Raw genomic sequence first — 27,315 nt, forward strand, 5'->3', positions numbered from 1 at the left:
CATCAGGTCACTGATGTTTCCACTTTGCAAACTGGGTGGGCTATGAAAGCCCCTAGAGCCCTTCAAAGGCGCCTTAAAAAAAGATCCCCAGCTTTAACTGACCAAACTTTTCAAGAAAAATACCTGAAACAATTAGGAGAATGAAAACCAGGAGGTCAGATTACTTGGCCCGTGGCTGAGGATTTACATAAATAGGCCTAACCTTTGACTTGAAAATAAAAGGTAAGTACAGAGCCCTGACAGAACAGCAGGTCACTGGTATTTACTCTGTAAAGTACTGCCTCTGATGCTATGACAAAAATGCTAGGAATTCCACTGATCACCGTGTGCTGATAGGGCTCAAAGGTATGCAGGCAGCTAACAGAAACCCAGCCTACCTGACTGATCGAAACTGCATTACTCCCACGCATTTATAACCCACAATCTGCGAGCGTGGGAAAGCGTGCAAAGCCTCAGACTAATTCCTCAGGAAAAAAAAGGAGAAAGTTACTGTCCTTATACTTTTTTTTTTTTTTTTAAAGGTAGTTTGGGCAACATATAATAAAATTAACAAAACTTCTCTGAGTGAGTATCTTGAGACATTTCACAGTATGTGGTGCTGTTCAAGTGACTCCAGAGCTGGTGTTGCCCATGCAGGCTGAGATTGGTACCACATTCAGCATCTTGGGACTTTGTCAAAGATGAGCCGTGCTTCAAGTGTTGAACTGGTAACCAGCAGGAAGCCAGTCCTTGGCTCAGTTTTTAACTGAGGAAACTTTAGACAGCAAACCTGCAGGAGAAATGCCATGCTGTGTGTTTGTGCTACATTTTGTCAAGCAATGGCTGTGTGCTCCCAGGTGAGAGATGGAAAGGTGAGCAAAGCAATTTTTTTTTCGTTTTTAGTTCTAGTACAATAGAAAAGATTCTTCAGACATTTTTTTTCTTTTCTACATGGATAGCAAAGAAAAGAGGACCCCTGTGAAAGTGGAAACAATAAGGGCAGAGTTTTTATGTTCATGTTTTATAGAGAGAGATTTGGTTTCCTGTTCCAGTTTGAGACACAAGCACACACCAAGTATCCTGCAGGCTGTTTCAAACTTGTTTCACTAATTAATCAAAAGTGATCCATTACAGAAAACCTGCAGGAATGTCAGAGATGGATGCTTCTGCTCTACTGTTTTTGACTTGCTTGTTGCAACAGAGGGGGAAGCTGTTAGTGCCTGTCTAGTAAATTATTGAAGGATGGTGTAAGAGAGCCTGCCGCCTTCCTCTTGAAGGGCCAGGGAGCCTGGGGCTAGCCAGTCACATGCTGCTTTCCCTGGCTGCTAGACCACTGTGGGGTTTTGGAGGGAGGTGGAGGAACACCCCACAGCTGGGTATTGATCAGAAAAGACAGGCTGGCCCCATGCCCTGGGCACTGCCTAGCCAAGCCCTACGAATGGAAAGCTGGGCAGGCAGTGCTGAAGCAGGAGACAGTGGCCACCTGAGGATGGCCAAGCAGGGTGTCCCAGCACCCATGTGTGACCAGCATGGCCAGGGTAACACTGGGCACAACTTCCTTTCCTCTCCAAAAAACAGGCATGAACTCAAAGGGAAGTTAAAACCCTTTGAGGGACATCCAGTCTGGAGGGCGTTTGTGGTGACTACAACCCCTTTGGTGTTAGTCCTGGTGCCTCCCCTCACCAGCATCAAATGCCTCCTCCAGTGGACCCCACTGGCCCTGGTCTTCCTGGACAGAGCAGTAGCCAAATGGCCCCTCTTCTGAATCAATTCTGTGATTCCCTCACGCTAAGAAGGCTGCACTGCTTTGGTGTCTGTGTGTAGGCGTGCTGTGCTGGCACTGTGTCACTGTGTCACTGGTGCACTAGGCTTGGAGGCCACAGGGCACAGGTGTCACCTATCCAGTCCCTGTACTGTGCTGCCACATGCTCAATCTCTTGCATGCTGAGCTGTGTTCCCTGCCCTGCTCCCATCATCTGCTTCTGTTTGGCAGGCAGGCTGTTAAGGGCAGCATCCTCTGTGGAGTGCTATCCCTGCACAGTCCACTCACAGACTGCTCTTGAGTGCTCTCAGACTAGATTTTGGCCAGTGAGATAGATTTTGTGGAATGCTGAACTTTGTACCCTTACCTTGACCAGTGGAGCAGCAGACTGTCTGTAATCTTCTTCTGATTCTGTTTCTACTAAAATGTCCAGTTTGTAAATCCTCTTATCCCATTTTGCCATCCAAAACGTGTTCTGGCTTCCTGTGGAATGCCTAAGGGCAGTATTGAATTCATCTTTATGTGATCTCTGATGGTAGGCGGCTTTTTCTTAATGGTGCTTGTGCCATTCCATTCTTGCAAAATCACAGGAAAATATTCAGTATGACAGGACTTTCAAACATTGTGCTGCCATTTGCTTTCTTCAGATAATTATTTGTTTTCAGGATCACTGTTAAATGTGACATTCACCCTGACATTCCCTAGAGGCAGTTCAGTTCATGCACATGTAGCTTTTCCTTCAGTCTCTGCACCTAATGGAGCAATTCACCTTTCCAGCCCCTTTTAGCTTCTGCTTTGGAGGTAGAACTAAAGTTTCACTTCCTACAAGAATTGAATGGAATTTGTTTGGGGAGAGTGTTGGGGTTGAACTCTGTTCCCAAAAACTCATCATCAGCCCCTTCAGTCTCCACCAATGTTGTTTTGCCCCCGACCAATAAGTGCCTCTCTCAACAGATAAAAGCAAGAATTTCATAAAATTTTATCCCCAGGGAGACATTTTCTTCCCCAGCTCTGTATTGGTTGAACATGTTATTTATTCCTCCACTCATTCACTTGCTGTGCTGCCTAATTAAGGTAAGACACTGGCCCTGTAAACCCCAGATCAGTCCAGCTTGCCTTCTTTTGCCTATAGATTTTCCCTCAGACCTAGAAAGACCACAATGTAGACCAGAGATCTGGGTACGTACATTCAACTGGAGATTAAGTTGCCCCTTTTTTTGCTTAGGTTGGTTGTCTGTTCCACTCCAGGCACAGTGCTGTCCCCAGCTCTGTCAGAGGACTCCCTTGAGTGGTATCTCCTGGGTTGCTGAGCACATGCTCTCCACACATTTGTAAACTCCTCCAGTGCCCTCGTGTAGCTCAGGCTCGTTAGGTTGCTTCCCACTGCACAGAAGAGCTATTTCATATATTCACTCATAGCTGGAAAGCATAAACATTCAGAAGAAAACATTACTCAAAGTCATAAGGATGGAAGGCTGCAGTTGTAAAATCTTGTGTGGAGAAGCCCATTTTCTCTTGTGAAGAGCTCTCAGGCACCATATCAAGCTTGTGTTTTTCTAGAGGAGGCATCAGCTGAAACAGCGGCAGCCAAAAGGCATTGATTCCTTTCATTTATTTTTAACTTTCCCATTGAAATGCCTGAGGGAAAAAAAAAAAGGGAAATCACTCCCTTGGAGAACCCTTCAGCTCTGGGAAAGATACCTGCTGCAATCTAGAAAGAAGCTTGTTCAGGGAACAGCCAGGCCAGGCATTGCCCAGGGGGCTGCAGTTTGTTCTTTCCTGATCTATTTATTTAACCGTGAGCACAGCCACCTCTTTCAAAGGCTGTTGCCGTGGGTTTGGTTTTTGGTTTGGGGTGGGGTTTTTTTTTGGGTTTGTTTTTGTGGAGTGCTGAGCAGACTCCAGTCATGGGGGTGGAACGCAGCAAGAGCAGGGAGAGCCTGAGCCTGGGCAGCCTGGGCTGCGTCAGCCAGCCGGTCACAAGGATGCCTGTCATGTGCTGCTGCTCCTCACACAAAGATCCCTTTCTTTCCATGCCTGGTGGGTTCTCCATCAATGAGAGGACCTTGTCCTACGAACAGAAATCAAACGTCTGTAATTGCAGTGTCACTGATAAAACATTACTTCTTTACCAATTTGTGTGAGCACTTTGACCTCCTGCCTCAGTGCAGCAGACTTGAAGATTCTTTTTTGTCTCTGGCTCTTTTGAAGGCTGTGCTGGAAATACTGCAGGAAGGTTTATTTGGGGAGTATTTTTGATCCATCTCAAGCAAAAAGCTACGCTCGTGCACTTCAGTCAAAATTGCACTGAATTGTCTGGAGTTATTGCTAGCTCTAAAAAAAAAAAAAAAGGATTTCAGGTTATGGTTTATTTTTGCTTAAATTTAGAACTGCTTTTGCATGAATAACTAGTATTATGTATTTTCAACAAAAATGAGAACAAAATTTCTGCTCCACACAGCTTCCATTCCTAAAAAAAGTGAAAAACTTAAGAAGGTTGAAAAGAAAAAAAATTTCAGTGCTGAATAGCATGGCTCAGCAGCTGTCTTATTTTTTTCTTCCCTAAATTGGATTATTGCTATAACTGTTCTTTCTAAGTTAAGATCTCACCGGGGGAAGGAAGAAAGTTTCTAGGTTTCCCAGCAGGAAAGTCTTTAACAAGAAGTTAATGTAGGATAATGAAGGGGTCAGGAAAATCGTAAGCATGAATGGATTGTCCAGGAGGCTGTGCAGAGAGGAGTGCAAATAAAGATACTTAAGAGGAGGGGAAATGTGCAGCAACTCTTCTGAATTTTAACCAAGCTTTTCATGCCACAGCACATCACCCTGGGCACAGCAATCAGCAGCACCCATGGTCAGTGTCCTAAGTTGTCACAGAGAAGAGAAATTTCTTGTTTGTTCATGTGTTCTTTAAAGGGAAATACCTTACAAGTGACAGGATTTAAAGTCTAGAAGATGCATAGGAAGACAATGCTGTTTAAACACAAAGATGAACTGAAAATGGGGAGAAGCAGATATTTTTGGGATTTTGAGATTATGCTTGAAGTTTGGATTTTGAGATTATACTTGAAGTTTCTAACATTTAAGTCCAACAACAGGGAATTAGAACAAATTAACTGGGTTAGCAGACCACTTAGATTTGCTGTTGTTTTTCAGTCAATAGGTCACTTCCCTGGGTTAAGGATTGTGCTCTGCCAAGCAGCAGGATTTTCTTGCTGGTTCCGTATTGATGAGAAAATAACTCTCAGATTCTATACTGCCATAGGTCATCAATAAAATAAAAAACGATTATGTTCTTCAATACTGCAAAATTTCTGCCTTTAATAGTCTTAGAGTAATAATACTTGTAAATATATTTGAAACCCATCTCAGTCAATTTTTTTTTTGCAAGCAGTTTTATAAACATTATCTTTTTCTTCTTCTTCTTCATTATCAGTCCTTGAGATGCTGTGTACTAACTGTGCCAATAGCTAATTCAGATTTATTAACTAGAGTGGGATTTTGCCAGTTAGGTCCTTTTAGGGTCAGGCTTGGACACTCACAAGTGTTATGGCCATGGAGACTATTTCATCATGCAGGTGTAGGTACCTCTCTGGTCTGTATAGTTGTGTTTGCATTGATACCCCTAACAGTGAAATAACTTGCCAGCTTTAAACACTGTGTACAAGGATGAGAGACAGCACGAGTAGCACTGAGTTCCGTGAACAGGTCTGTTGCTGAACAGCATTATTAGCAACAGAAAAAATGCTTCATCCAAAAAAAACCAGAAAAAATGCTATCTCATCTACCAGTTTCAGGAGGTTTTATTGTTCCCTGCTAGGATAAGAAGATTCCACATTCCTTATTTCAGACAGAAGTGGTTTTTATCTGTGAAATGTCCTCACTTCTCAAAAACAGATGTCACAGGCTAAAATACTTAAATACTGAGGAAAATGACAGGTCACCCCTTTCCTTTTTCCCTCAACAAAAATGAAGTCATGGCTAGCTACTGGCATTTTTTTAGGAATTATGCCTGCTCAGGTTTTTTTTTTTTTTTAATATTGCTGCAACATTTTTTTTCCTGATTCCTGCAGAAATGAGGCTTATGCAATCCTACTGCGTGTGCTTGTATCTTCGTCACTTCCACACCCCCGAAATCTTTTGAACCTATTGACAAATTTCAACCCATTGATCTCTCAAAGAAAATCAAGTTCCTACAAGCTTTGTGAAAATAACCTGCTCATAGAGAGGTTGGCTGCAGTGTGAACAGGCACCATTTCAGCCAGAGGAAAACCCACTTTTAGGAAAAGTGTTTATTTATAGACACCTGTCCATGGGGAGCATTTCAGGGAAAGCTGTTTCCTTCTTTGAATTAAAGTCAATTGAGTTTGAGGCTCTGGTCTTTCAGCAGCCAGGCTTCAATGTACTGATCTCCACAGCATGTGGGGATACTGATTTGTAGTAATGATTTACCACCTTAACTGCATTTAAAGCAAATTATTTTAAAAACCACTTAATTTTCCATTTCCTCTCCTTTTTCTTCCCTTCCTTTTTTTTAAAACCAAAAACTGCCCAATAGCCTGTCTCTTAAGACCAAGACATTACGCCCATCACCCTAGAAGTCAACCCTTGACCTTTAACACTGTCACTTTTCTCTGTGGATTCTCTGAGGTTAAAGTTACAGAATTACTGAAACAGATAACAGAGTGCAGAAGGCTGAAAAGTGACTGGGACGAACCTTCAGGGACAAAGTTAATCTGTCGGAGCATTTCCTGTGTGTACTTTGAAACCTCTCAATTTAACTTGATCAAAGCATGAGCCGACACGTTTCAGCTCCCTACTGAACAAACAAATTTGCTGCTTATCGTTGTTGCCACCTCAGCCTTTAATTTACTTTACTTAGTAAGCCAGTACATATTAAATGAACAACCTGGTTACTACAAATGCTGGGTGCTGGTCTCCAAAAAGCTGCAGTTTCCCTGACATTATTTAGCTCAGCACATCACAGACCCTGTTTTTCACCACAATCTCAATGTAACAGGAAGTTTAAGCCATGCACAGCCAGAGGCCTCTTAGGGACCACTAGATCCATCAGCATCCATTGGCTTATATTTCAATATCTTGGGATTCTACCTTTCTTTTTCATTAATTCCCACAGGGCATATGTGAACTGAGAAAATAAATGGTGGTACTTTCAAAATACATTGGTTAACTCTTATTAACACCTTTCAAAGCACGTATGGATTAACAGTTCCTTTAAACATCACTTTTTAAAATCAAAAGCAGTAACTAATACTTTTTAAAATGTTCTGGTAGTTGGGATTTTTTCCCCAAAAATATCTTTAGTCAAGTTAATAATAACAATAGTAAAGACTAGTGTGAGGTGTTGCATGAAGGGAGCATGGCCAGACATGATAATGAGCTGAAGTGGCTGCTTTCTGTTTTTAAACCAAAACAACTTGGCAAGTGTTTTCAAACCAAGTCTAAAGTATATTCATTGTTTTCCATTTATTTAAATCCACTGGCCCATATTTTCCAGCATATTTGCCTTCCCTTATTCTCAGAGAAATTGAGTCCAATGATTTGATTCCTGTGTCAACTGTTCTTCAGTGCTTCTCTGTGGCTGCAGAACCCCTGAACTAGGAAATTACTCCTGTCCCTTCAGGGTATAAGTTTCTGAGTCCATCATGCAAATATTGAAATATCCTGGGCTAGAGGAAACAGTCAGTCAATAAACCAGTCTCTTAAACCAACCTTCCTCCCAGAGCAATGCTAGAAGGGAATTTTGCTTGATATAGGTAGGTACAGATATAACCTACTCTTCATCCAAACCATTGGCAGCTTCTTTCCTTCTTCCAAGTAAAACTGACTTAAAATATTCTGCAAGCTCAGATATTAAACATAATCAGTTTTTGTTCTACTTCTGCGTTCATCACTCATTGAAAATGCAAAATACTTAGACAATGTAAGTAACGATGGAAAATTTCTAAAAAAGTGCAGTGCAGTGACACGTCTTCTCTTGGAATTAATGGGACATGTGTGATGCTCTCCTGAACAATTCCCTCAGTGTCATTCAGAGACTTGTGAGCATCTCTGTAGGAAATGACAGGGCAGCCAGCCACATGGCAGTGTCTGCTGACACGGATCAGCCTCCACAAGCAATTCAATAATAAATGTATCGTGTCTTTCCCCATAATAATCACAGACTAGTTGAGTTTAGGGGTTTGTGAAGCTTGCAGGTGATCTTTTGGTTTTGCTGGCATGTAAGACTCTTTCAATTCCACAAGGTTCCTTCCCAACGTGGACTTGCACTGATTACTCTCTTTCTCCATGTTATTAACATGTTATTAACATGTTGCTTAACAAATTAAGCAACTTATTTTTCCACCTAAATGAAAACTGTGCCAGACAGAAAACTCCTTGCCCAAAAGAGGAGTTATCACAAATAAATGACCTGCATTTTGGGTTAGGTTTAATGAATTAACTGTAATTATTGCAAGATAATACAAGATTTATCATTTTGCCAACCTGGTTTCAAATTTGTCTAAGGAAATCTGATTGTAACTAGTTGCATTTTCAAGAACAAATTTAGGCCGCAGAGTTGGCTGTGTAATGTTTCCATGCTTCTCTGGCATGAAGCAGAACTCTAAAAGTATTCTCCAAATAGGGAAAAGAGCAAGTTTATTCTGGACTAGGTGGTGGCCTGGTGCTTGTTTTTCACATTGGGGTTATTGGAGAAACAGATTTAAACCCTTCATTGGCTTGATCTGGGTTTCTCACACCAGGAGGGATTCCCTTGACACCACTCCATCAGCTGCTCTGTGATGGGTCTCCTTAAATGGGTCTGGCCATATAAGTTGCTTGTGCTTCTCCAAGAGATGTTGTCTGTGTGGGTTTGAACACTGCTCTAGGATGAGGGACACTCAGATGCTTGCTCCTGAGCCAAGGATTTTTTATTTATAAAAAATGGAAACTTCTGCAGTGGGTGGGCTTGGAGGAGATGCTTTTTCCTTTCTATCAAATGACACTGGTGAGAACACCTAATCCTGAAATTGAAATCCCCACATCAGCTCCAGCAGCCTTGACACATATTGTCTCCTAGAGTGACACAAGCTGGTTTTTATACCAAAAAATTTGTTTTAACATCTGTATTTCCATAAGATTCTCTATTTTTAGCAAGTCCACATTTTGTAAAAAAAAAAAAAAAAAAAAAGGTATTTTTTAGAAATTTCCATAGCAGCTCTAGAGAATAGGAGGTCAAAGGACTGGTTCCTTGGGCTGCTCTGTGGATCCTTTCACTCAGTCCTCAAAAAAACTTCAGTCCTTTGACTCCCCTTTGCATCCCAGCTGGTCTTGGCACAACTAATCATAGAACACTGTTGTTTCGTAGTGCGACAGAACACCAGAGCTGATGCTGCCTGGAACATGCTGCTAAGGGCTGCAAATGCCCTTGCAGATATTCCTGTGTGTGCTGAAGCAGCCGAACAAGTCAGGGCCCCTAAATAAGCAGGGCTGCATGGAGGCCAGCAGCCCAAAGGTGACCTGTCCCATGTGTGGAGCCCTTACACAGCTAGTAATGGTTTTTAAAAGTAGAACGGAAACAAAACATTTAAAATCCCTTACAAAGGAGTCACCATCAGCTGCTGCTCAGCTGTACTGGAGGCCCTGTCTCAATGGAAGTCTGGCTGAATGGTTGGGAAGTAAATTCCACACACCCCTGGTTACTAAAGGAATAGGAGCCAGGATTTGTCAGCCTTACATGCTCCTTGGCCCTTCTCTTTTGGATGAATATTAGTTATACTTTTCTAGGTGGTTTTGTGGGTGGATAGAGACAAAGGAGAAAAAATATCTCTATTTCTGTGGCAAGGCCACCTGCTAGTGTCTTCTCAGGGTGGTGGCCTCATTGTGTGTACTGCTTCTTTTTTCCTCTACAGACAGCCAGTGTTCCACACATCTGCAGTTTTCCAACCATGAGTTATTTTAAATTCAGACACCAATTTTAGCCTTCAAAAATTAATCTTTGCAAAGCATCTCTGTCAGGAAAACTGCTCTCCATTAGTAGGAAATTATTCAGAAAAAGGAAGACAATTTGCTTATTTATGTAAGAAACTGCTGTACAACTAAATACAGATATAGGTCAGTAAAATAAGTTCTTTGATCTATTGCCACAAGAAATCAGTGTAAATATGTTTCCTGATAAGAGTTGCTACAACATAATTGCATTTTACAAACTGTATAGTGTGCTATTACTCAGGAAATGTGTTCACTGATATACATGTCTCCACTCAGCCTCATGGCTGAAAGGTTTGCTTTTTCTCTTATTTATACTTCTTGCACATTTTTTAATAAGGTGATTAAACTCATGAAGGCATGGAAGAGAGTCCAAATAGGGAAAATTGATTCTAGAGCACAACCACAATTGAAATAGACACCAGTTGATTGTTTTCAAACATATGTATGTTAGTGGCATTTGAGTTTAAAATGCAAGGCAAATATTAAGAGGGATTAATTTATACTGTCAACTATGACTGTTCTGATCTTCATCCTTTTGCTAGAATAGCTGAGAGCACAACTCCATCACAGCCATAAAAAGGCTTGTTCTTCATAGAGTTTTGTCCAGTTTTAGGGGGAGCAGTGCTCACTCTAGAAATTGAGCCCCTCCAGAGCTTGCTCAAGCTGCTAACTGAATGCTGGTGGTATTGGATGCTCACCAGGTCCTCACCTTAGGGCAGATTTACCCTGGGCTTTAGTGGGATTGCTGATATGGGAAGATGGAAATGATCTGTTAGAACTCCAGCCATGATTCCCTATTTACTAGGGATGCTGCCATAATAATGAAAGGTATCCAGGTAACTCCTTTCAAGGTTTGTGAACCTACCTGAGCAATGCCTGCTGGATAGAAATTGTTCAGCCAGGCAGGACTGAGCTTATTAAACATTGTCTCAGCATGAAAATATGTATGTGAGTGTACAGGTTTAAGCAAAACCATCTCATCAGATTTAATATGGGGGATATAAAAAGAGCATTGTTAAGAGTGTCAGGGAAGTGGTTGCAGTAGTATTTCTTTGTTTTGGAGAGTACATGGTTGAGCTACCAGAAACAGAACACCGCAGCAGGATGGGAAGAGCAGGAGTGCATCTCTGCACTCAGGTTACTGAGGCTGGGATTTGACTATTTGCGGGCTGCTATAAAGTCCCATTTTGCCTAGGCATGGTATTCTTGACAGGATAAACAACCCCATTCAGGCTCCAGTGGGATGTCAACCATCATGGTCTGTAGTAGGCAGCAGAGAAAAAAACAGTGGGTCACTCCCGAGAGAGAGGATGTGGTTCTGGGTTCATTGCCAGAGTGGGAGGCAATTCCCGCATCCTGCCTTTTCACTGGGTTCTGGAGCCAAACGTGCTGCTCTGCACATCGTGTTCTTGTCATAGAAAAATGATTTCTACAGCTGTCTGCCCTGCAACAGCTTCAGGGACAAGGCCTTCCTGGGATAGCCTGAGGGAAGCTCTTGCTTTTTCTTACAGGAGGTACAATATGCAGTCACGTGGAGGACAGCCTGAAATCAAAGTGAAACTGAAATCTGATTTTTCATTGTCTACTGGTTTTGGAGGAGTAATGGGAGCCATCACCATCGCTTGGGATTTAAGTGAGCCTTGTGCTGTTCCATGACTTAACTACTCCTGACCTCTCTCCTCGAGGTATCTCCTTTCAGTTTTTTTGGGAACTACTGTCTTTGTGTGACTGTGAAATGGTTCAGTAATACTTGCCTTCCTTCTTAATTCACTTGGAGATTGACTGGTGGAAAGCATTTGGTGGAACAGTCTAAGTTCCTGATGGCATAGCAGTTCAGACTGTGATCAGGTTCTGCAAAGGTAGAAATGTTTTGTCTTGTTGTGATTGTAACTCCCAGAGTATGCAGAAAAACCTTAGAGATACATAGAATTGTCCTTGCCATAGTTGTTAGAAATTTAGCTTCATCTTTTTCTGTCTTCATTTTTTTTTTTTTACCTTTTAAAATATGTTGGAATATTGAATAAAATAGAGAAAATAAACCTATAAAAGAATAAAAGAATACATTAAGAATATATTATAAGCAGATACCAGGAAACAACTACTTTCATGTTGCACACAGAGTCTCAATTTGGCTGTTTTGGGACAGTACAGTCTCTAATTACATGAACAAATACCATTTTTTGAAGTCATATGATATAAAAATATTGACTATTTAAAACCTTAGACAAACATGAAAGTCCCACCAGTTATGTTACTCTTCCTCTGCTTTGTTGCCCTTGTGGGTATGACACTCATTTTCTACAACAGTTCACTGACAGTATGGAGGGATTGCAAGTGTGTTCAAATGTTCCTGACTCCAGTGCTTTCCTAAACAGGGATAGATGTAAAAAATTTTGAAAGACTTTCCTCACTTAAGCCCATGAAGATTGCTAGCAGGAGCCATAGCTGGAGAGCAGAGAACCTTGGCTGGGAGGAGGATGTCCCATCACTATATATTAGAAGAGCAGGGCTTATCTTTTTCAGATTTCTGAAGAAAAATCGGAAGAAAAGTCTGGAGGGATTTCAGAAGATATGTAAAAGGAATGTACACGAGGATATGTAAAAGAGGAATAGTCTGACCCAGACAGAAAATTGTTTTTCCAGTCTGTGTGAGGGCATCTAACTTGAGTCATCTTACTTAGGGATGAGAAAGTTAAAGTAAGGCTCTGGATACTGAAAGATAAGGGTATTGATAAGATACCTGAAAAGCATGAAAAGAAATTTGGTGTCTCCTTCAGACATACATCAGGCTTTTCCTCAATCTCTTCCCCAGCAGTATTACATGGAGAAATGCTTCCTTCTGTACAAGAACTTTTCTACTGGTTAAAGACATTAATGAAGTCTGAGACAGACCTTTAAGTCCTGTTTCTTGACTGCTCCTAATAGACTGCATGAACTCAATCACACAGTTTTACATCCCTGAACTTCACCTTATTTCTCTGTAAGACAGCCTTCTGCTTTCAGTGTTAGGTACCTCACACAGACTTGTGAGGACAGACTTTATGTAAAGCCAGCAAAGATTTGCTGGGAAAAAAAAAAGGGGTAGTGTAATCATAACATCTTAGAGTTATTATCTTTTGCCATTAAAAGAATTGTACTTTGGCATGTGAGAAAGGGAAGAAGGAAAGATCTGCTGCTCATTAGCAGCTTCCTTCCTTAGGCTCTGAGCTTCCAGAAGTGTGAGCACAGCTGCAGAGAAGTGTGAGCACAACTGCAGTCCCACAGCAGCCTCAGCTGATGGAGCAGCTGCCTCTGCAGTGCAGTGCCATCATCTGCCCCTCTCCTTCAGCCCCACTCTATTCCCTCCATCCCCTGCACTGGCCCAGATGTTCACTGCTCCTTTGTGGAGCCATTTTAAGGTGTTAATGTGGAAGAAAGCTATCTGTGACCTTTTGTTTGTGGAGATAAGGAAGGCTCTGAAGTGTGGCAGGACACTCAAGGTGTCCCAAGGTGCTGCAGGAGAGGGGGAGAGTGGTGGGACAGGACAGCAGAAGTGGCTGTGGTGGACAGAAGACACAGTGACTGAGGATGCCAAGGAGCCACAGCCTTTCCCTTCAAGCCAGAGCTTCCTGGTGTGATGGAAGCTCCTGCTGAGACTGCCTGGCTTCCCTAGAACCCCACAAACACCAATGTTGCCCTGACTGTGGGGGAAGTGCAAGAATGAAGAGGAGAAAGGAGAGGAGTGAGGATGCTGTAAGATGGGACTACGATCAAGAATTACTTTAAGAGAGAGAAGCAGGAGTCTGAAAGTACCATGGGGAAAATGCTGTTTCATGGCTCTGCAAAGCTGACCAGACTGGGGTTATTAAGAGAAGTTTATCTAATAGTCTGGATATACAATTTTCCCACAGTAGAAAGTGCCGGATTTGCTCGCCTCTTAAACTCTGCAAGGAGTTGTGGTCCTTCCCCCCTCCCTTAGAAGGGGTGAAGTTGAATAAATAATAGGACAAGGATGAATGAAGGTACAGGGCATCTTACCCTTTTCTAAGGGGAGAGGCAAAACAGAATAATCACCCTGGTATCTGGAAAAGAGACCTGGCAAGGACAGAGAGGGGCTCTTGGTTTTTGGTCCTTCATGGGATCATCAATGATGTGGTTGATGGTGTGAATTATGTGAAGAACGAGGTGTTTCACTATTATTTGCTAAAAAGCGGGGGTGAACACCCTGACAAGTTACAAAGACAGGATGATTTAGGTTGAAAGGAATCCCTGGACATAATCTGGTTGAAACGAAGCGCTGCCAGCTTAGCTCAGGATTTGTCTTCCTTGGTTTTGAATGTAGGATGCAAATCCTACAGCCTCTCTGGGCAAGCACTTCTAGTGTTATCTGACTAAATATCTGAAGAAAATTAAGAAAGTGGATAAAATGCATAAATCAGATCATTGTATATGTTTTACTCATAGGATGCTATGGAGTGGAAAGTCTGAATTGCTTCATAAAATGACCAAAACACAACATGAAAAACACTTCCTGAGCTACTAAAACTGTGAGCACAACATCTGGCTCGAGGCAGCAGGTTGAGGAATGAGTATGAGTCCCACCACAACTTATTTGTCCTCCTCTGCCCTGAGACACCTACTATTGACCACTGTCAAATGTCAGGTATTGGTTTTGAAGGGCCTCCAGTCCACCCAGCATGATGGTCTTTGGTCTGATCAGTGGGTGACCCAAGCCTGCCAACACATCAAGCAGGTGAAAATGCTGCTCTTAATTCTGCCTTCAGTTTTCACAGGACAGCTGCCCAGGCAGGTTCGGACCTATTTCCATCAAGCATTAAAATTTGGTTTCATAACATGTATTTTTCTGTCAAACTTTGTGAATAAAACAGTGCAGGAAGATGTCGTGACTAACGCGAAGCTTTTTATTCAGGCAGCAGATGAAGTGGGTTAGTTTTAGAAAGGAGTAGGAGTCAGAAGAACATGCAGCTTAAGCAGACAGACCAACCCTGGTTAAACTGAAGGGAAAAACAGTGACACTAGGACCTGTATATCTGATGTGAAAGACTAGGAATACAATACTGGATTTATTGTTTGGGTTATACATTATCCCAGAAAACTGTGGTTTTATAGTGGCGACATCTGACCGCTTGCTATCAAGAGATAACTTGAAAGTGCTGCATGATAGGAAAGCTGTTCTTTTCTTGTTGCAGTTACTTTTATTGACAAGCTTTCAGACACCATGAAAGAGTCCACTGGTACTCAGCAGCAAAATACTGTTCACAACCAGCCAGAGGAAGATTGAAGGCATGAACAACAAAGCAAATGAATACCCTGCTGCCTCTCTGCACACATAGCAGCTTGTTCAGCCTTCAAAAACAAGTAAATAAAACTCAAAGATGCTTGGATAAAGAGATAAGATGATTCCTCAGCGCAGGAATGTCTTCCATTTGTTGGATGCAATGTGCAGCATCTTGCAGGAGAGATGCTTCTTTCTGCAGCAGAGCCCCCTCACTCTCACATCAGACCCCTCCTTTCCCACTCACAAGAGTTGATAATCTCTTTGTTGCAGAAACATTAATTGATTGCTTGGGGGGGAAATACATTGAGAAGGAATGCAATACTTTATTTATAGGTTAGTTGTTGCTTTTCCTCCTGTAAATTGCTTTCACTTCTGGTGGTTGATTGTTAAGGAGAGAAATGCTGTGATCACAGGCAAAGGCTTTCTGGTGTCTCTGTCTTCTTGCTCTAATTTCTGCTGTTCCCCTGCTGAGCTCAGCTGCAAAGGGAAGTTCTGCATCAGCTGTGGTGGTGTCCAGAGCTCAGGATGGCACAAACCAGGCACAAGGGCTCAGCAGGCAGATCCCAGGCAGGGGATGAGCCAAGGGACCTGTGACAGGTGCAGTGCCTGGATCTGCAGCTCCAGTTCCAGAGGCTTAGTGTTGCCAGGAATGTCATGGCCAAAACGTGGTGGATGGGCAGGTGGAGTGAGTTCAGCCAGGTGTCATCATGGACACCAGCTATGCCAGACCACCCAGTGTCTGAGTCTATGAGCAAAAAGATACTCTCATTTCCCCTCTACATGCACTTGCAGGAAAGGAGGAAGCCTAATCTGTGTCCAGTGGGGCTCCACCTCAGATGAGCAGCTCTGGAGCCAGAACTTGTCCTGGATGGCAAAGGAAGGGCAAGCTGGATGCCCAAGTCTGCACATTGCAAAGATGGGGAGACAATGAACATGCACATTATTTTGGTTTTGCAGCTTGTATCTTACCCAAGCCTTTATTTTTAGGGATCTCAGTTAGAACAAGGGAAATAGCAAAGCTTTTAGTAAGATCAGTTTCTCTAATGACTCACCAAGTGCTACAAAGTCAAAACAGGTTGCTTGTGCTTGAAAGGTATAAAACATGTCATTTTTATGGTTACTGTACAAAACACTGCATATATGCATGCAAGGGAACATTTTAAAATCTCATCGAGCTTTTCTCTTGTGCAGCTAGAGGCTCCTTTCTCCTGTTCTTTTATTTGTATGTCATGATTTGTATTAAGCATTATTGCTCTAGCAATTAAGCAAATTTCCTCACTGCACTCTGCCAGTCAGTGTTGCTCCTTTATACTCCCAAAAGAAAGGAGGAATTAAGTTGATGTACCAGTGTCCCAAAACAGATCCTTTTGCAGTCCACTAGAGTCTTTTCATTGGTGTTAGAAGGGGCATCAAGTTCTGTGAGCACTGGGGGATGAGTAATACCTGCATCTGACCTCCAATAAAGACCTGCAAGTCCATCAAATGTCTGTTACATAATGCTATTTTCAACAACATTAATACACCTACATTTCTTTAATGTCTTTCATTCCAAATGAAATTTCACCACCATAGTGGAAAATGTGCCTTTACTGTTGTAATTACACAAGATTTGACAAGAAAAATATCCCTTTCAGCAAAGTCTGACAGAAAAACAAAATTTCAAGGAAATAAAATATTGTGTAATGCAATTAGAGATTTTTGCAAAAAAATGTTTGATGGAAATACTCTGATATCTTCAGAAAAAATGACAGCCATTTTAGGATTTTCCATTAGTTTCTTAATCTCTCCCCCCTTTTTAAAGTTTTAAAAAATTTGATTTCATGAAACAGGAAGCATACAGAATTACCCAAGTCCCTAGAGGATACAAAATAATATAAATAGTAGCATGTGATATTTCCTTGAGTGGAGAATAATTCTTGTACATCATATTCCTTTTGCAAGTTATGGGACACCTCTGCTACAGCACCTGATGATTGCTGATATGGCTGATCCACACCAAAGTCCCACTTCCACAGCAGCACCTCTACCCAGGCCCCCCAGCTGGTGTGGAGCTCACCTGGGTGTGAGCTGCAGACAAAGGATGCTCAAGACATCCCTGCATTGTTTTTAGACCTGTCTGAAATGGATTCTAAAAGGAGTTTATCTGATGAGTTAAAGCAGCAATGCATACAAGAAATAGCTCACATCTTTGAGATCTTTGGTTTCTTTGTACAAAGGTAAGTTACAAAATCCCTGGTAGGACTCTGCAGGTGAAACGGCCTTTTTCCTCCTCTTCCTTCCTGCTGGGAAACTGTGCCAACTGGTTGCTCAAGGAATTTGTCCTTCTTACCATGCTGGCTACAGGATGAGGATTTCTTGATAAGACTGTCTTGAGGATGGAGATGAAGTAAAAATTTAACCACACTCTTCCCTTGCAACACTGGCTTCACAAGAGCACTTTCCCTCCCTAGGCCACGGAGAGATGTTATAAAAACAGGTGGAGGTGCATCACTCCCATATGGAATTGTGGAGAACGTTGGATTCTGTGGGTTTTTTTCTACACTGTTGCTGTGTGACCTGCACAAGCTGTTAGAAAAATTGAAAGAGTTAATTGTGGTGGCTTTTGGGAGTGCCTTCCCAGCTTGGTGCAGGTATTTCCTGCCCAACAGCTCAAAAATGGTAATTCATGGAGTAATTCAAGGATGCACATTTCTTTCTGCTCTCTGCTCATTAAAAAATCAGTGATTGCAGACACAATCTCCAGAGTGGCTGTTCTGTGCCTTGCCCCATGGCTCTGGCCTTCCCCCAAACAAGAGGGCTTGGTGGTGGTGAGTACCAGGACGAATTTCCAGGGCCCAGCCACACATTGTAGGGGTGGAAAGAAGAGCTTTGAATGGCCTCTAGTCCCTAATCCTATTTACATCCTCATGTGGTCAGAGAAACCTTTGACTAAAGTGGTCTTCAAGTTCTGGGAGAATGTGCTGATCTAGGTCTTGTGCAATGCCACAGACAACCCCAGCAGGGAAGAGTTTTACAGCAGGGTGATGGAAAGGTGCGCTTGTTGCCCATGGATGGCTGAGCTGACCTGCACCCCAAACTTCCCAGGACTGGCCCAGTAACTGCTCTAGGCTCTTGGAAACATGGCTTGCATGTCCTCCTCCAGGACTACTGAGCTGCTCTGCTTCTTCAAGATCTTTAAATTTGGGTTTCCCCACAGCCAGACCTTTCTCAAGCTGCTTAGCTTTTTTTTCCTAGTACACCCACATAATTACTCCAGCACAAAGAGTGGGCTTGTGAAGCAGCAGCATTTTAAAAAACCACAAACTCTGATCTCAAGGCAATCTTTCCCTCCCACTTCCTCCCCCTTCAAGCAGGGGTGTCAGCCGTGCTGTTTCTTTCAAACTTTCTCTGAGTCATCTCATCAGGCAGCTTGTAAATACTTGAATGCATCCATCAATGTCAAGTCAAAGTAAGTAAGTAGCAGCACATGCTGTGCAATGGACTTCCCCTTGCTCACATTTCTTTCACTTTCAGGGATGCAGAGAATTTAGGGGTGACCCTATCTTCCTGTACCATCAGCATACATACAGAGATGTCATCAAAGATGTTGTCTCATCATGAGAACAAGACACCAGAAATAAGGTGAGCTGCTTAAATTCAAGAAGGCTTCAACTCTTCTGAAACTCCCACTACTGCATTATCTGCAGTGGAATGCCTTCATGTAGGATGCTCCATTCATTTCATCCTAAATCTAAGAAATTTGAGGAGCTGTGTTACCAACATGCCTTTGAGAATTTGAGAATGTGTCATTGCTAACCATTTTGGACCAGCTGGTCACAGCATTATGAACTGTTGCTAGAGAAATATTATGTTTTCATATTACAAGGGTGTAATTTGCTGTGTCATTGTTGCGTACTAAAATCTAAAAGGCAGAATGTGATTCAGAGGGTGCATGGAACAGAAACCACCTCCTCAGAAGGCAAAGATTTCTGCTGAAGAGCAGCAATGCTCCTGAATATGACTGATAAACATGTGAGTCTTGTCGTGAGCTAAAAGGCAAAATATGGACCCTGCACCAAGGCTTTGCTCAGCACAGTGCATAATTCCCTGATTTGTCTGCTAGCAGGCTGGTTTATGGTAATGAAATCATGGCAGTGGGAAGAAAGGAAAAGTCTTGCAAAATTTCTGAGTTATTCCCTCCAGATGGCTTGGAAGGAAGGTCTGGTATCATCGTGATATTTGCCTAATAACTCCGAAATGATCAGTTGAGGTGGATGAGTGTACTCTCAAACAAGTATATGTGTGGAAATATGCTCCTCCCCAGCCCTTCCACTCAGACAGGTTGGTTATGTGTGAAAATTATATTGTGAGTCGGGAACTCAAGCTCAGTACTACCTTATGGAGTAGACTGGGGGGAAATTGGCTGAGTAAGAAGAATGTTATACTGCAAAATGGAAGGGAAGATGTTCTGAATACTCTTCCTCCTCTCTTCTCCATCCCCCAGTGAGAGCTGAGCACAAGTCCTGTTGTGAGGGGCATCTCACTCATATCTACTTTGCTTTTAAAACAAAATGCATGGAGATCTCCCTCTGAATTCAGTGGCCTGTCAGAGTAAGATACTGGTTAAGGTGAGCACAGCTGGTAGAACTGATCCACAAGCAATTTTTCCCTGCCATGACCAAGAGACATTTCAAGGGTTGCCCTTCCCTCTTTTTTCTCAGGGAGTGCAAGTTGAGAATCACGATAATTGCACAGCAAAAATGCTTTCAATCTCACTCCTTTATTTACTTTTTTTTCATTATTTCCTTCCACTCCCAGGTGAAGGAATGTAGGCTGTTTGAAGAGCTGATCTGCTCGGGTGGGGCATTAACTTAATTTGAAGCATTGCTGAATATTTAGTCATGTTCTGTAGGAGTATTAGAATCAGAAAATTCTTGGATTCCTAGCAAACTCTGCACATGTACATGATCTCCAGGAAGAGAACAAGTGTTTAAAAACAAAGGTCTGTACACAATTCTGAAGTAATTTAAATATAATATATATATATATGTGTATATATATATATATATAATTTAAGTTAAAAACATCTTGCAGTACTACATTACTGACAGCTGAAAGTCAGACACCAACTGTGATAGCATAGATCTGTAAAGTGCTTTAGGGAAAAATTACTAACTGGTATAAATCTGATTTTAAAATAAAGATAGCACAAAGAGAAGTTTGAGTTAATTTAAATAGGAACATGCCATTTACAAAGAGAAGTCTCTTTACAATGGTCAAACTGGTCAACCAACAGTGGTTTATGAAGGTAGCTCTTTTCTTTTTAAATCCATTAGCTTGTGCTGTGGCATGTGACACCTTGCTTTTGTGACTTATATCTCTAATTCAGGACACTTTCCAAGTCTGCTAAGTGCTATAGCAAGATTCTCTTCTCTAAAAGATTTTGTGTTTTCAAAAAAAATTTCCCATTTTGGACAAGGATGAACATGAGTGCTTAAGTGAGCATTTAATCCAGGGCTTACAGAAGTGTTTTCAGTATGGAATCACTTTGTCTCCCTTTTTCTCAGAGTAATAAAAGTAAACCTTTTTTTAGAAAAGCTTAAGTACCTGATTAAGTGATGGCTTTATAAATAGGCCCTTTTCTGATCCTTCAGACTCAGACTAGAGATGGAAGTCTCACAATGCATACTGGAGTGGTGTGCAACAAGAACTGGACCCAGCGTTCTCAAACCAGGTCCACTCATCGTTCACACACACTGGCTTCTGGCTCTTTTGGTATCAGATTTCAGAGGAAGGTAGAAATTGTTGGTAAAGCACAAATGCTTTAGAGTGAATACGCTTTCACTGTGTGAAAGATGAGCTCAAAGCTGATGGTGGATGACAGATTGGCTGATTTATCCAACTTCCATGGACAGTTTTCCAGCTGTAGCTCCAGAGCCATTGTCAATATGTAGTCATGTAACTACTTCCTGGAGAGGCATAATGAAGTAATTAGCTGCCTAAGCTCTATCAGATATACTTGCCCCTATGTGCCCACAAAACTGCTCCTGTGAAAGTCAAAACACAAACATGGGAGGAACTCCAAGCCATAATGTTATGTTCACAATCAAAGTGAGGCAAAGGCAGCTGCTGCATCAAAAAACTCCCCCCCACTTCCACTGTCAAATCAAATTGGCTTTCAGGTCTTAATGGTCATTTCCCAATCCCTCATCTGCCCAGTGGCTGAGAGCAGCTCTCCCACAAAGCCACACAACATCATTCACTCTCACACACCACGTTGACTTCAGCACCGAGGTGCATCTCATGCCCTGACTTATCTTGGTACGTGCTGCCTATGAATAATTCAGGACATCTCCAGACAAGTTTACCATTTCAGTCCAAGTGAATAAGCAGCAGTAACAAATTCGATGCAAAAGTGTAGCAACAGACTGTGTAGCTAGCGCAAAGCAAGGAAGGTTTCCATGGACACACTTCTGCTCTGTTAGGAGGCTTTAAGAGAGAAATGCAGCATGAGTGGAGCAGGTTAAGGACATAAGAGAGGATGGACTGCTCCAGAGAGCAGCACCAGTTGTGTTTGCCTGGCCAGTGGGGCAGGAAGGTGTGATGAGATCTGGAGGCAGCTGGCAGGATGAAGGCTGTGCAATGTGCCCATCCCTGCAGTCCGGGACTGCCCGAGTTTTGCCAGCATGCTGTGCTTATTAGTCACTGCTGGTGTGACAATGGGCTGCACTCCTGGCACTGCAGCTGTGCCAGATGCTCAGAGCTGAGGTGCCAAGTCACACCGTGCAGGACACGGTCACATGCAGATAGACCTGTGCACATGATTACAAAGACATTTTGTTACAATGTTGAATTGGTTTTGGGTACATAGCTTCCCGATTTTAACTTTTTTTAGCCAGAAATTGTACCAAGCAGCTCCGAGGCTTATGTTAGAAACAGGCAGAATTCTTGTGACAATGTGTTTGGCAAGGATAACACTCAGCAGATTTCAAGGACATTTTGACAGGAAACTTTAAGATACATTGTCAGTGCTATAACAAGAAAGAATATCCTCCTATTAACATGTATCTAGATTTTCTCCTTGATTGTTTGGTTAATGATCCCAGCCTCGTTAGCTGCTACTAGGGAAGATCCAGCGGCTAGAGGTCTGAGATGAAGAAGATGAAGAATTATGGATTTCTAAATTAGAAATGTTCAAAGGTAGAAATGGGTAATAAGGAAATGAAAGGAAAAATCTTTGTGATCATCATCCAAACTCTAGGGGGAAATAAGGAAATCTGCTATGGATAGGAGGTACTCTCCATTCAGCCTTCAGGTCAAAGGGTTTTGTGAAGTTTCTTTCTTTGAAGAGAGAAAATAAAATGAGCACAGATTTAGAAATACAGGGATAATGTGAAATACAAATGAGAATACTTGGAAATGTTGTGGTATTTGGGTCCCTTTCTTTGGGGAGAATGACTTTACTTTACCCTGCCAAAACTCGTCACACCTAAATTACTTAACTATTCCCATTATGCTTGTCCTTTGCAATATTTGAGTAGCTGAAAGCTCGCCCAGCTTTATTGGTGGATTTAGGAATTTGTTGGGGTTCAGGGTTTGGATTTGCAAAATTATTTAATTTTGTAGTTTTCACCACAGCTTCTCTCTTCATTCCAATGTTTCCTTCAAGTTGACTGAGCAGGGATTGTGTCTTGCTATATTAACATATCCTGCTTCTGGTATGAAGAGTCCTGCTCTGGGGCAGGGGTGCTTCTTCTGCACAAAGCATATCTAACTTTTTATTTTACAACTAGTTTCTAAAGGTCCTGGTTATCTTTTATCTGCTATTTAGGTAAAGAATCTACAGCAGAGAATCCTATAAGTCTTTCCAGCTATCTGCCAAACTAATTAAAAAAAGTCCCATTAATTTCTTTTGGGCAATTACTACATAGTGAATAATGCAGTAAGTCACTCCAAGCTCCTGTGTAACGTTTCCTTGCTTTATGGATTGTTTCCTAGCATGCCTGCAGCAGAGCTGTTTATGTTGTTTTCACTTTGTAATTTTGTGCATGAAGAACTACAATAAACATAATTAAAACCAAATTTCCCTATCTCTCCTCCTATATTTCTTCTCATGACTCTTCCCTTCTCTTAATCTTTTTCATTCTCCTGCTTCCTTCCTCTCAAATTTATTCTTCTTTCTTTACTCTTTCTGCTTTTCCTTCTGCTTCCTCTCCATTCCCAGTTCTTTTCTGCCCTTTTTTTTGTATTCCATGTGTTTTCAGAGCCCTCAGAGGGCCTACACTTAGCATAAGCTGGGGTTTCCAGAAATGACAAGTTTGTGGGTAGATGCCAATAAGATTTGAAGCTGAAACACAATCATAAAAAAGATCTACAAACACTTGCAAAACTGGCTTGTATAGACTCATACCTGTGAATGACTTATGAGCAGACTGTCTACATTGCTTGTATTTTCCATTTAAGGTGATCAAATGTCATCTTTCCACCATTCATCCAGCTGCCTGATTTTGTATCTATCAGTAATTTTTTTTTTAAGGAGATAGCTGCTACAGTATTGAAAGCACAGCTGGATTTTATTCCCTAAAATGCCCCCTCTGCATCTGGATTTGTGAGTGCAGACCCTATTTTAGGGGTCAAGATTTTAGGGCTCTCCAGGTTTTGTTTCTGCTTGACCATGGGTTGACTAAGTCATCCTTGATCTTCTGCTTTCCATCTGCAAGATGGAGATATTGACTTCTTTGTAAATTACTTGGAGTTCTACAGATGACAAAGGTCTTTACTGTAAAAAAATATTTTTTCTTTTATTTACACCAAAAAAGCACTAAATGGTTCTTGATGAATGTTCAGCCCTTGCATGTAGAGCAGATGAATGCTGATCACTGGGATGAGGGGGTGAATTTTTCCACAAAATTTAGCAGTTCATCCAAAAAATGTGTAGAAGCTGATGAACATTATCCAGTGGGATTTTTTTAATTACTTCTTCCTCTGCATCTCAGGAAAAGCCATCACATCTCATTATGCAGATTCTGATCACTAGGTGGGAATAATTGCCTACTGGAATGACACTGCTTTAGGTAAGCATTGCCCATGACATAATGACAAAAAGTGTATCCCTTTTGAAAAAGAGAGAGATGCCACCCTGACTGTGCTGAACACCAATATCACTTTGTATTTTGCTATCTTTTCTAAGGGTCCCCGTAGCACTTGCTCTGAAATTTTGTTTGGCCATTGATAAGGACTGTAGGATTTGGCTTTTAATGAAGATGATACAAATTTTACCTTGGCATCTTTCAGAAATGTCATACTTGTGTTAAAGGAAAATGCTTCTGTTCAGCACAGTATCCTGTTTTGGCAGTCAAAATGAAACATAGACTAATACTTTCATGCTAAAATGTTCTTTCATGTACCTTTGCTAAGTTTACATCAAGAAAACATGTCCCAAGGTGTGGAATGGGATCATATTTTTTTCTTACAACTACATAACTTCCAAGCTGCTTTGAATGTTATTTACCAATGCAAGAAAAGAAGGTGAGAAGGTTTTCCCCACCCCTTCACCCCTCCTCTATGCTTGCTGCTATTACAAAATACCCAAATGAAGAAATGAAGCAAAGATGAAGATGAATTAGCATTAAGCACATTTGGATACACCTATGAGAAGGACTTGGGAAGTTCCAAGAGACCTGGGAGAATGAAATCCTCTGTTTGTCAACAGCTGAAATGGGACCCCTTGGAGGAATTGCCACTAAAAGTCACTATGTTTTGTCAAGTCCAGAATATCTGCACTTGTAAATTACACAGTACAGTTGCCTCAGTGTAAATACTGTTGCCTCAGTGTAAATGCCATCATTTCTTTAATGCTGTAGTGTTAGAAGACTCTTGGTGCCCCAAATACAGCAGCGACCTTCACTTAACAAACTTTTCTAACCAATTAATTCAAAGGTTCCTTGCTCACTAGAAGGGAAGAGATAGGGCTTGATCCAGATTTTGTGGGGATGGGGAGACAGACTTCCCTTTGACTTTGCTGCCTCAGGCCCCTGGAGACCACTTGTATGTGCATTTTAACATGGATATTCCTCGCACGTCTCCAATCCAACCCAGGGGTCTTGGCAGGGACACAGCCTAAAGGGGTGACCCAGGGTTCATCTCACACTGCATCGAGGGCAAGGCAGCTCTCTGTTTCCATTTTAATTGTGTCAGTGTTAGCCAGGGCTCACGTCTGCTTCCTCTCTCACCCCACAAGGGGAAAATGTGTGCCAAAATGCTTCCTGTTTTTCACTGCCAGCTGGGTCGCGTGCTCGGGGTGAAGCTCATTAAGGCAGTGTGTGGCACTAACCCTGGCAGCCTCCAGGAGTGGAAACAATCTTATTTCAGCATCCTAGACCTGAGTGGACTCAAGTGGAAATCAGGCTGCAGAGCACAATCAGTCCAGAGACAAAACCTGAATGAGGGAAGGCAGCCACATTTAGCGGTCTGAACAAACCAGGGGAAGAGGGCATTTGTTCCACACAGACGGTGTAATTGTCCTTTGCTTCAGACAACGTAGGAAGGAAGCCCAAAAGGGACAGCTGATGGTGCAAAATTGCTTATAGTCAGAGGGGTTTGCCTTCTTTCCCACAGTATGAAGGGGTTGTCCATTTGGGCAACCCTTTTCTGGCTGATGGAGCCAACATGCATTACAAAAGCATTATCCCATGAATTAACCTTTAATAAAACCCCCCTGTTTTTTGACAAAAGCACACACATCTGTGTCCTTCCCATACTTTTCTGTACTTTATACTTCTCAGCTGTGATATCTCTCCCTCCCTATGTTGCACCTACATTTTCCTAAGCCTTTCAGGCCAAATTGTTTGAATACTGCTGGTCATTTTGTCCTATAAGGGCTTCTTTTTCTCCCAGAGCAGGTTACAGGGCTGTTATGTCTAACTCTAATCTCACATGTGGAATAAAAGACAAAGAAAAGCTGTCTAGTGTTACACTCTCTCTCTGTTCTTGGTGGCTAAAACAAGATTTCATAATAATGTTTATGTTTAGAATTTCTGCAGTAATAAGCAGATCAGTATCAGTGTGTATGCAGTAAGTTTAAAGAGCTGTTAATAGACAGTTGGACGGCTTAAGAATTTAAAACCTTCATTACTATGTCATCAGTTCAAAGCCAACTCAGTTTACCAGGGATCCCTGATAGCATCAGTCTCTCCTTCCCAGATGAAGCAGGTATGCTTGTCCAAACTTGGAATTGTATTGCAATTCCACAGAAAAATTAGGAATTGCAAACTTTCCATTCCACAATTTCCTACAAAAAAAAAAAAAAAGTTCTGAAAAATGGTATTTTTAAAAATTTCAATGCACATTTTGAAATTTCATTTGGCCTGCAAAACACTCATAAACAGCCAAGATTAAAAATATGCCAAAAGTAGAATGGTGTAACAAGAAGATATAATACCCAACTTTCTTTTTTTAAAGAATGAATTCTGAAAATCTATTTTATAGTTATGATCCAGAAGGGATATATCCTATAATAATGTGTCATTTTGGTTATTTTCTCCAGGGGAAATAATTATGAAAGGTTCTGTTTTGATTTTTTGATATGAAAATACATCTTTTGTAGTTTTTGGAGACAATTTAGGTTAATGTACTTTGAATGTCCTTCTGATATTGTGTGTATACAAATTCCTCATGAAGAATGGTAGGGAAGAGCTGGTTACTTAGAGTCTTCCACTTAGGATTTCTAATAATTTGCTAATGATCTTGTAGTCAATTTCCACAGCCACCAGTTGTGGTCTTGCAAAATGGATTGGGACAGCGAGGAACTGAGGGAAGGAAGGAGGAGAAGGAGGAGGAGGAGAAGAAGAAGGAGGAGGAGGAGGAGAAGGAGAAGGAGAAGGAGAAGGAGAAGGGAGAAGGAGAAGGAGAAGGAGAAGGAGAAGGAGAAGGAGAAGGAGAAGGAGAAGGAGAAGGAGGAGGAGGAGGAGGAGGAGGAGGAGGAGGAGGAGGAGAAGGAGGAGGAGGAGGAGGAGGAGGAGGAGGAGGAGGAGGAGGAGGAGGGAGGAGGAGGAGGAGGAGGAGGAGAAGGAGAAGGAGAAAGAGAAGGAGAAGGAGAAGGAGAAGGAGAAGGAGAAGGAGAAGGAGAAGGAGAAGGAGAAGGAGAAGGAGAAGGAGAAGGAGAAGGAGAAGGAGAAGGAGAAGGAGAAGGAGAAGAGAAGGAGAAGGAGAAGGAGAAGGAGAGAAGGAGAAGGAGAAGGAGAAGGAGAAGGAGAAGGAGAAGGAGAAGGAGAAGGAGAAGGAGAAGGAGAAGGAGAAGGAGAAGGAGAAGGAGAAGGAGAAGGAG

At 41.9% G+C, this 27,315-nt stretch overlaps 1 long non-coding RNA gene across 1 annotated transcript in view; it reads left to right on the plus strand.

The window, feature by feature from the left end:
* The first annotated feature begins 469 nt into the window (after positions 1–469).
* Positions 470–27,315, plus strand: part of LOC128782521 (uncharacterized) — a 65,837-nt gene continuing 38,991 nt past the window's right edge. Inside the window, exons 1-2 of the long non-coding RNA XR_008428827.1 lie at positions 470–851; positions 18,525–18,632. This is a non-coding gene — a long non-coding RNA (uncharacterized LOC128782521). The remainder of the gene's footprint in view (positions 852–18,524; positions 18,633–27,315) is intronic.

Source organism: Vidua chalybeata, chromosome 2 (assembly GCF_026979565.1).
Source record: "Vidua chalybeata isolate OUT-0048 chromosome 2, bVidCha1 merged haplotype, whole genome shotgun sequence".
Taxonomy (NCBI): Eukaryota; Metazoa; Chordata; class Aves; order Passeriformes; family Viduidae; genus Vidua; species Vidua chalybeata.